Raw genomic sequence first — 10191 nt, 5'->3', positions numbered from 1 at the left:
ACATAAGGAATGGTCACTTAATTACCCAGGGGAAAAAACAGACAAGAGGCGGTGCTATATAATAGAAGAAGATATTCTCAGGTAAGTATTCAAAAAAAGTAAGGTTGACGTATTTGCAACCTTAACGTTACTCCCGGCAGTGTGTACTGCAAGTTACGCTACTAGCGTAACCTGCAGTACTTGAGTAGCGTGACCATTGCTATGGTAACATGCGATACCAATGAGCGTTACCGTTACTAATGTTTGTTACCATAGCAACAGTCACACTACTTGAGTACTGCGAGTTGGGCTAATAGCGTAACTCTGGGTACACACTGCCAGAGGTAACAGTAATATTGTTGTGCGCTGTCTGTGCATGGCAATATTGCTGCTCTTTTGTGCATCAAACTCACTATGGCCCAGTGCACACCAAAAACCTCTCGCAGATCCGCAAAGCGCTAGAGGTTTTTGAAGCAGATGATTTTCAGAGGGATTCTAGGCATGTTTAGGGCCCATTCACACTTGAGCGTTTTGCCGCAATTTCGGCAAAATGCTCAAACCCTAGCGCTTTTTAAAAGCGCCAGTGTAATGAAACCCTATGGGCCCGTTCTTACTTGGGCGATTTGCGCTAATCGCCACAAATTACCCAAAAACGCTAAACGCAAATGCTTAGCCTGCACCATTTTCAGGTTATTTCCCGGCGATCGCGTTTCAGTGCTATAGAAGCGCTAAACGCGATCTCGGAAAAATCGCCAAGTGTGAATGGCAATTTTTTTGCGTTAATCAAAATCACCATAGCAATATGCTAGAGGTTTTCTAAACCTAGCGTTTTTTTGGAGCTTTGGTGCTGGTGTGCACCATCCCATTGAGATACATTAGCCAAGCGGTTTCTGAAGCAGCAGCGATTTTGAAACCGCTACCAAAACCGCTCGGTGTGCACTAGGCCTTAGTGGGCATCAGGCAAACATAGTTTTAGCATATAACCATTAACCTCTCCAGCAGCAGCACCTCAACAGGTATTTGGCATAATTTACAATGCAAGTTCAATACCACTTTAATGACTTAAAGCGTCTCAACATGAAGCCCTATAAATTATCGCACTACTTATTTCTAGATGGAGTGCATTTCTGTGTTATCGCTTTTTTTTGCTGAAGGTGATCATTACAGGTAACTATTTATGCATGAGTTTTAGTTGCACAGTAGAGCTATCGGTTTCCCCGCAATTGTGCCGTGCTGCAATTTAGTTGTGTAGCAGGAAGTATAGGCGATTAATCTTCTCTCCTCCATAGACTTGAATGGAGAAGGAGATTAATCGCTAAACAATCCCTCATTCAGGAAATTTCTTACCATTTCAGCTGTACCCCTGGGAGATTATTTTCATTAAACTAATCTCTCACATTCACTCCAAAAATCTACAGGAGCACTACGGAGAAATTTATTTCTATCAGATTGTTTTCAGTCTCTGTGATTAAAAGTTGCTTGCATAGTCCTAGCCTAAATAAAGGCCCTCAAAGGTGTCTTTTTCTCCTAAAAGATGGTAGGTATACAGGGACAGTTTTGGAGCAAATGCCAGAGGTTTCACCACAAATTCCCTAAACATCGGGAATACCTTTAATTTGGTCCAGCTTTTTTTGGTTGATTTATATGTGCTACTTTTTGACAATCTAATCGATCCCTTTTTTTAAAAATCTCCTTCCTGGTGCCTAAACCTAACCTTTTCTCTTCACATTAACCCCTTTTTGCTTAGCTGACATCTGAACCTAACCTCCCCTTAACATTAACACCTTGTTGCCTTGATGACATCTAAATCTAACTTCCCCTCAACATTAACCTCGTCCTGACATCTAACTCTACCTTCTCCCCTTTGAACTCCGTTTACACCTACTTGATACCTAATCCTAGCTTTCCCTTTGTCATGACCTGTGCCTTTAGTATCCTGCTGATGGCAGCACTGATGAACTTTTGCATGGACTGCATTCTGAACAGTCACCTGACCAGTGCAGCATATATAAGGTTGCATCTTTCGTTCATGAACTGCTAGGTCATTGTGCTAGTAGCACTTTTGATTCTGATCATGAATTCCTTGAAACTTGTGCCTTCACTGCCTTGCCTCCTTCGTCTTGCTCCCTGCAACTGTTATTGACCTCCTGGTATCAACCTCCTGTTTGTTTGACTACTCTTTTTGCTAGTGTATATTTAGATCTGATCTTCTGGTTTTCACCTTTCATGCTTGATTATTCATTTGCTGTTCGTGTTAATCCACTCTTGTACATATTTTGCATGAATTGTGCACCTGTATTATTATTATTTATTGTATTTATAAAGCGCCAACATATTACGCAGCGCTGCACAATAGATAAAAGGGTTAACATACAAGGTAGGACATACAGGAAACTTACAGCAAAACAAGATCATGCAAATGATTTGATAATACTCTGTCATAGGTCAAAATAGAGATTGTTCTAGTGCACAAAAGGGGTGATTGTCAGTTAGATTGCATAATCAAGCTGGAAACACTAAGGGAGAGGGCCCTGCCAGAGGCTTACAATCTAAAGGGTGGGGGTGGAGACTTTAGGTGTATCTGTTGAGAGGGTGTCTAACAGAACATATTATGGTGCTCAGGGGCGTAGCAAAAGGGGGTGCAGCGGTAGCGACCGCATCAGGGCCCTTGGGCCAGAGGGGCCCCGAAGGTCCCTCCCTCAACTACAGTATTAGCTCTCTATTGGTCCTGTGCTCATAATAATCACTTCTATAGATAGCTTTGAATAGTGGTAATCATTAACAAGCTGTTCCCCATCCCCTTCTTGCTCCTCTGACATTGTAGTTACCATTGGCAGGTTTTGGTGCGCCATATCAATTGTTATGTATAGAGTGCTTGAGGGGCCCCATTGTAAGACTTGCATCGGGGCCCACAGCTCCTTAGCTACGCCACTGATGGTGCTGGTGTATGCGAGCATGAAAGGGTGAGTCTTGAGAGCTTGTGTGAAGATATTAAAGGTGGGGGCGAGTCTGGTGGCTGGAGGGACCGAGTTCCAGAGAGCAGCTTATTGCTGGTGGACCTGGCATTCCAGAGGCCACAGGAAACAGGGAATAAATGCCTAGGGGTAGGATGGATAGGAATAAGGTTATGCTGAGGGGGTGTGTGGGTAGAGTGTGGGGGGGAGGGAAGGGAGGTGCATGGTGGTTGAGGGCCAAAAGGGAGTCTAAAGACAGAAGGGGAGAGGGTGCGGGGAAACAGAAGGGGGACAAGGTGTAGAAGGAGGTGGAGGTAGAGCATGTGGTGATGGGGGCTAGCGAGATGGGGAGGGAGATAGCTGGGAAATGGTGGAGGGGTCAGGGAGTTAATAGGAGGAAAGGGGTACATTTTGCACTGAAGGGATAAGGTAGGATGGGGTGTGGAGAGTGGAAGCATAGACAAGGGGACAGCAGTTAGACCAAGATGAGATAAATGTCACCAATGATGTGGCTGAAGGGGTTCAGCAAAGTTGCATCAATAATCAATCTGGTAAGGAGCAGTCCATAGGAGATCAGCAGTGAAGTTGGCAGATCATCAATGATGGCCAAAAAAAAAAACCCAGCTGTGTGTGATTGGTAGATGGGGTGTCTGGTTGGTTACGACGTAACTTGTCTGGAGGTCGGCGATGGATCAGTTGGTGGGGGTTCAGCAGTGGAGCAGCCAGCGAAGATCAGCAGTGGTGTGGTTGGTGAGGCACGGTGAAACCATCAGTAGTTTGGTAACTTGGTAACCTGTATATTGCCTTGTATATATCTGCAGTAGATAGTAGTTTGCCAGAGTTGGTCATCCGCGATCTGTAATGCACCATGCATTTCTTATTGTATTTGTACATTCCTTTTGGCTGTATACATATTGATGCGTGTATGTATATATTTCTTTGCACTCCTGTAAATAAACACAATTATTCACTTTCAAATCCATTGTGCAGACCTTAGTATTTTCTTGCAAGTGATCTTCTATCATGTTACCATCAGGCCATCTAACCTTAAAGTGTATCCGAGATGAACTTTTACTCATTGCATAATTGTGTTCCTTACATATAGGTTATAGGACATTCCTCAAGCCAGATACTTTTTGTTTTGTTTTAATACTCTAATTCCCTATAAACTAAACAAGCCTCACCCACAGCTTCTCCAAAACGCCAAAGCACTCAGACCCATGTAGCAAGGGCTTATGGGAGCTCAGTCTGGGCAGGAGGAGGAGGAGGTTACTAGCTAGACATTTCAGAGGCGGGGGGGGGGGGGAGTGAATTTTTCACAGGCTTAGGGGTGAAATGCAGTTGCAGATTACCTGTGTAAAGGTAGCCCATACACTTCAATGTTTTCCTGCCGATAGACAGCAGATTTGATCACTGTGATCGAATCTGCTGTGAAATCGATGCTCAAACACTGACCGAACAACTGATTTCTGTCCAAAATTGATCGTTCCCGTCGATCTGTCCGCGTGGAAGATTTCGCTCGATCGCCAGCCACCGGCGCGTGTCCCCGCTGTCCCTTCTCAGCGCTCTCTACTATTTAAACTTCCCCCGACAGGAAGTAAAGTGAAGCTGGAGCCCGGAGCGGAGAAGGGACAGCAGAGACCGGGGTGACTCGCGCCGGCCGGAACAGGTAATGTATGCAGGGGGGCGGCGGCACCGGCAGCTCCACAGATTGTGAATCGGTTTCATAGTGAAATCGATTCTAAATCTGTTTGCAGTGTAGGCAGCCAATAGATCCCTCTTTGATCAGATTCGATCACAGAGGGATCTATCTGCTTGTCGATCTGGTGGCAATCGACCAGGGTATGGCAGCCTTAATAATGACAAACAGAACATGGCTGCTCTCATTGTATCACAGGAATAAATCATCTTAAACTGTTGAAGCTATATGCAGCCAGATTTGCTTTAGATAAGATATATAGACAAGTTACTTGTTATAGTTCGTTTTTCATCTCGGATCCGCTTTAACCACTAATCCTTTTCCATGTTTTGAAAACCAATGCCAGAGACTGTAAAATTGTGTTAGCACCAGGATTGGGAATGCTATTGCTAACGTTATTGCTGAGTGCTATTGCTGAGTGCTAGCATCCAAACCATGCACCTTGTTTATTGGCAAGCACTTCCTGGATAAGCTCCCGAGGCTCTGGTATTTGCTCTGTTATAGAAAATGGTACCCAAACCAAGCACTCCAAGTCCTCAACGAAGTCCCTGGGAGTGTGACTTTGTTGATGATGTTATTGTTGAGTGGCTGTGCTCAAACCCACTGTGGTAAAACACCTGCTTACAGTACCCCTGAACTGAGGGAGTGTTTGCATTTTATTTATACAATTCTATATGTGGTGTTGTTACATACTGTATGTCACAGCACTATCCTTTTTGTCTAGTGCTCCCTATGGTCCCCACTTTACTCAATCAAAATATTTGACTGACAAAACGTTGAATATGGGCAGGGAGGAAGTGGCAGTTCTAAGAACGCCTCTTTCTCCCTTGAACATGCCCACTTGCACTGCCCCTCCTGCTTAATTAACCATTTCAGCCCTCAGTGTTTTTTCACCTTATGCATCCGAGCAATTTTCACCTCCCATTCATTCTCCAATAACTTTATCACTAATTATATCAATGAATTGATCTATATCTTATTTTTTTCTTTGGGTGGTACATTTTGCTAAGAATTATTTTTTTCTAAATGCATTTTAACAGGAAAATTAAGAAAAAATTGAAAAAATTCATTATTTCTCAGTTTTTGGCCATTATAGCTTCAAAATAATACATGCTACCATAATTAAAACCCACACATTTTATTTGCCCATGTTTCCCGGTTATTACACCATTTAAATTATGTCCCTATCACATTTTATAGCGCCAATATTTTATTTGGAAATAAAGGTGCATTTTTTCAGCTTTGCGTCCATCACTATTTACAAGCTTATAATTTAAAAAATATTAGTAATATAATCTCTTGACATGCATAATAAAAAAGTTTAGACCCTCAAGTAACTATTTATGGGTTTGTTTGTTTTTCAAATTGTAATTTTGACATTTTTTTTTTTTAAGTTAAAAATTTTATTTGGGTACTAGTCTACCTACGCCCGCCGCACACACCTGCCGCGCACGCCCACATGGCCGCCCTGCTCCCTGGCCCGTCCTCCCGTCCCAATGGTTGACAAAAAAAAACACGGACGGACAGACAGGGAAAGTGGATGATGCAGGGACACTTAGGTTTTATTGTATAGAATTGTTTGGGTGTGGAGGGTAAACAGTTAATTTTAAATGTAATTTACATGTTGTTAACATGTACATTGTTGTTAACATGTACATGTAGTTTTATTATTTGGCCACAAGATAGCAGTCATTTTTTTTATTCCATCCTGTAAGCAAGCAGGAAGTACAAGGAGGACGTGGTTTTTTTTTTTTTTTTTGCTAAGAAAGACCGCGACTACTCATAAGAAGCTGTCGGTCTTTCTACCATGGGACCTAGATGAATGAATGGGATCTATGTTCCCATTCATTGATCTCCGGGCTAACAGGAGGCAACACGGAGCGTGTGATCGCGAGCGGGAGCGCGCAGCAGCGCAACAGCAGCCGCTTGAAAGTGACAATCACGTCCAAGGGGATAAAATGGTTAATAATGGCCTGTTAAAAAAAGCCATTGCATAACTCCCCTTCTTCAGGCTCTAATCACCGCCTCTTCCGTCCTGTCAGCTCTGCCATTCTGCCGCAGTGTCCTCTCGTATGTGCCATCTTCTTCACAGCAATGAGCCTGACCTGGAAGTACTTCTGGGTCAGCGCCATTGCTGTAAAGATACCGGCAGATACTGTGGCAAAACGGGAGACTTGACAGGGCGGAAGAGGCGGCTATGGGAAACCGGAGTAGGTGAAGAGTCCAGGAGTACTTCAAGTATACTGTACATGAATGGAAGTCTTATCCTGTTTCAGCTGACAAACTTCAACCAAAGAGTAAAAGTGGCTAAAACGTTAAAATGTTTTGGTCGCGGTGGTGGACCGGCCGACCATAAACGGACAACAAGGCTGTTGTTTTTCAATAAATATATACAAAATGTATTCAGAAAGCTCCCAGCAAATAGTCGCAACGCGTTTCACGGGTAGCAACCCGCTTCTTCAGGCAATAGGGGGCAGGAGCAACAACACTGAAAATGACAGAGATACATAGCAGGCATCAGCATACTGTGTGTGGTACATAGTACAGGGTCAGTAAGTTACATATACACATAGCTTTTCTGGTATGAGTAGTGTTGACACATATATACTGTCACCGACAAGTCATAAAACATAATTACACTTGTGTAAAACATTGCTTGGTTGCGGAGTGTGTGTCCATAATGTATGGACGTTCGTGTTTGTAACTGTGCGTTATTCCCATGGGAAGAGTCTATTTGTGGGCTGTGCTGGCTTAGTAGCAATTAGTGCTGCTTGATAATGGAGTGAATGCTACATTGAGTGGAGAGCATGGTGGAGTGAGAAAGTATACAACGAAATGGTAATGCTATAGTGTTGCATGGATGGAGGGGAATATACACTTACCAGCGTCAAGTCTGGATGAAGCTTGGCACCTCTGTGTAAGTAGATCGTGTGTGCAGGGTTTATGAGGGGAAAATGGGCGGTGCCGAGGGACGTGAGGGGGGTGTGGCAATGTGAGGGACAGGATTGGGCCCGCTGAGAGGTCCTGCCCAGCTCCTCCGCATTGGCCAATCAACAAAAGTGGCCCAATCCTGTCCCTCACATTGCCACACCCCCCTCACGTCCCTCGGCACCGCCCATTTTCCCCTCATAAACCCTGCACACACGATCTACTTACACAGAGGTGCCAAGCTTCATCCAGACTTGACGCTGGTAAGTGTATATTCCCCTCCATCCATGCAACACTATAGCATTACCATTTCGTTGTATACTTTCTCACTCCACCATGCTCTCCACTCAATGTAGCATTCACTCCATTATCAAGCAGCACTAATTGCTACTAAGCCAGCACAGCCCACAAATAGACTCTTCCCATGGGAATAACGCACAGTTACAAACACGAACGTCCATACATTATGGACACACACTCCGCAACCAAGCAATGTTTTACACAAGTGTAATTATGTTTTATGACTTGTTGGTGACAGTATATATGTGTCAACACTACTCATACCAGAAAAGCTATGTGTATATGTAACTTACTGACCCTGTACTATGTACCACACACAGTATGCTGATGCCTGCTATGTATCTCTGTCATTTTCAGTGTTGTTGCTCCTGCCCCCTATTGCCTGAAGAAGCGGGTTGCTACCCGTGAAACGCGTTGCGACTATTTGCTGGGAGCTTTCTGAATAAATTTTGTATATATTTATTGAAAAACAACAGCCTTGTTGTCCGTTTATGGTCGGCCGGTCCACCACCGCGACCAAAACATTTTAACGTTTTAGCCACTTTTACACTTTCGGCGCCTCTGTACACCTTCTCGCATCCAGAAGTCCACCCTTGGTGGAAGGGTGATCTACCCTACAATTCTTCTATCCACAGAGAGCGACGTTTTACTCCTGAGTGGGGACAGGCTTGTTCTCCCCACCTGCGTTTACAGTGGTTGCTCTTGAGGCAACCCTGACTTGTGAGTATATTACTTACTTTCATTATTCTCATCCCCTACTAATACATACTACACTATATTGGGCTCTCGATCTTCTATCTTTTCAACCAAAGAGGCAGGGGCGTAACTACAAATCATGGGGCCCCCTAGCAATAAATAATACCAAAAAATAATACCAGTTGCCTGACTCTCCTGCTGATCCTGTGTCTCTAATACTTTTAGCCACAGCCCCTCAACAAGCATGCACATCAGGTGCTCTGACTGAAGTCAGACTGGATTAGCTGCATGCTTGTTTCAGGGTTGTGATTCGACCACTACTGCAGCCAAAGAGATCAGCAGGGCTACCAAGCAACTGGTATTGTTTAAAAGGAAACATCCATATCCCTCTCAGTTTAGGCTCCCTTTAATGATCACAGGTCTGAGGGCCCATCTCACGAGGGTCATACAACAAGTGTGGCCTTCAGAATCTTCACACCCATAATGTGTAGCTACAAAAACTCTTGATCTAGAGTATCATAGAAAGCGACGGTTAGTAATCGAGGCCCCCCACACCTCTGGGGCACCCCTGCAGTCACAGTGGCTGCTCCCCTCTAGTTGGGCACCTGCAAAGTTGTGCAGCAATGTGAAGAAGCTGAATGGAGTTTCTCCATTTACTGCTGGGTAAAATTGCCATAGAACTCAACATTTTCTTGACATTTGACTAATAGATTCCAGCGTAATGGATTGTTACCAGAGCCGAGACAAGGTCCTCCAGCATCCAAGGCTGAGACACCAAAGTGCGCCACCTCCATCCCTCCCACCCCAGCCGTCACACACTGATTGCTATTGACTAAGAGGCACCCCAGGGCCCCCAACACCTTAATCTCTAAATATTTGGTTTGTAGTCACTGCCATGTATCCCCTTTACTTATTTCTCTCTGCTTCAAACATAGTAGGGGAATGATAGCTGAGTTGTGTTCGAGGGGGCGCCCTGAGGCTGGAGTCTCTCTCGCCTCTGCCTCGGCCCGGCCCTGATTGTTACTCTTCTAAGAAAGATCTTTAATTCTGATAGTGAATACTCTGTCATACAGGAAATCATTAGCAGAAGCCACTGGTGTCAGCTGTTGGCAGAATACCTAAATATCAGTTCGATGTATGAATTTAGGTACCATTAACCCACTGCATTATCTCTGTATTCACCTGGGTTTACATTAAAATGTCACTGAACTTTAACTTAGATATTCCTATATGATTTTCTCAGAGCGCCTCATCTGTGCCCTGATCGCTGCAGTCTTATCTACCAATGCTGAGCCATGTAGGAACCCCTCCCATAGAGCCTGCTCTCTTGCTTGGCTGCCTCATGTCACAGGCCCACATTTTTAAACCAGGATTTATATCAGTATAATTTCATACCTCCCAACATTTTAATGTCTGAAAATGGGACACTTAGGCCATGCCCCTAACCACACCCCCAACACCCCCTAGTCACGCCAACCAATTTTAAAAAAATAAATATTTTTATTTTATTTAATATGATTATTACTCCCGAAAGGGGGGGGGGGGGGGGGGGGGCATGAGCGTGCCCGTGGGTGGGGGGGAGCGTAAGGGTGCCCGTGGGTGGGGAGAGAAAAAACTGATTGAGGCACCAGCCCT

The 10191-nt window shown here is 44.4% G+C and overlaps 1 long non-coding RNA gene across 2 annotated transcripts in view; it reads right to left on the bottom strand.

Annotated features, from left to right (window-relative positions):
• Positions 1 to 2264: 2264 nt before the first annotated feature.
• LOC137541384 (uncharacterized) overlaps positions 2265 to 10191 on the bottom strand; it is a 120227-nt gene continuing 112300 nt past the window's right edge. For both annotated transcript variants that reach the window (XR_011025140.1, XR_011025141.1), the window contains one exon: positions 2265 to 3880. This is a non-coding gene — a long non-coding RNA (uncharacterized lncRNA). The remainder of the gene's footprint in view (positions 3881 to 10191) is intronic.

Source organism: Hyperolius riggenbachi, chromosome 12, assembly GCF_040937935.1.
Source record: "Hyperolius riggenbachi isolate aHypRig1 chromosome 12, aHypRig1.pri, whole genome shotgun sequence".
NCBI lineage: Eukaryota > Metazoa > Chordata > Amphibia > Anura > Hyperoliidae > Hyperolius > Hyperolius riggenbachi.
Note: the sequence above shows the minus strand (reverse complement) of the source record. Positions and strands in the feature narration are given on the sequence as shown.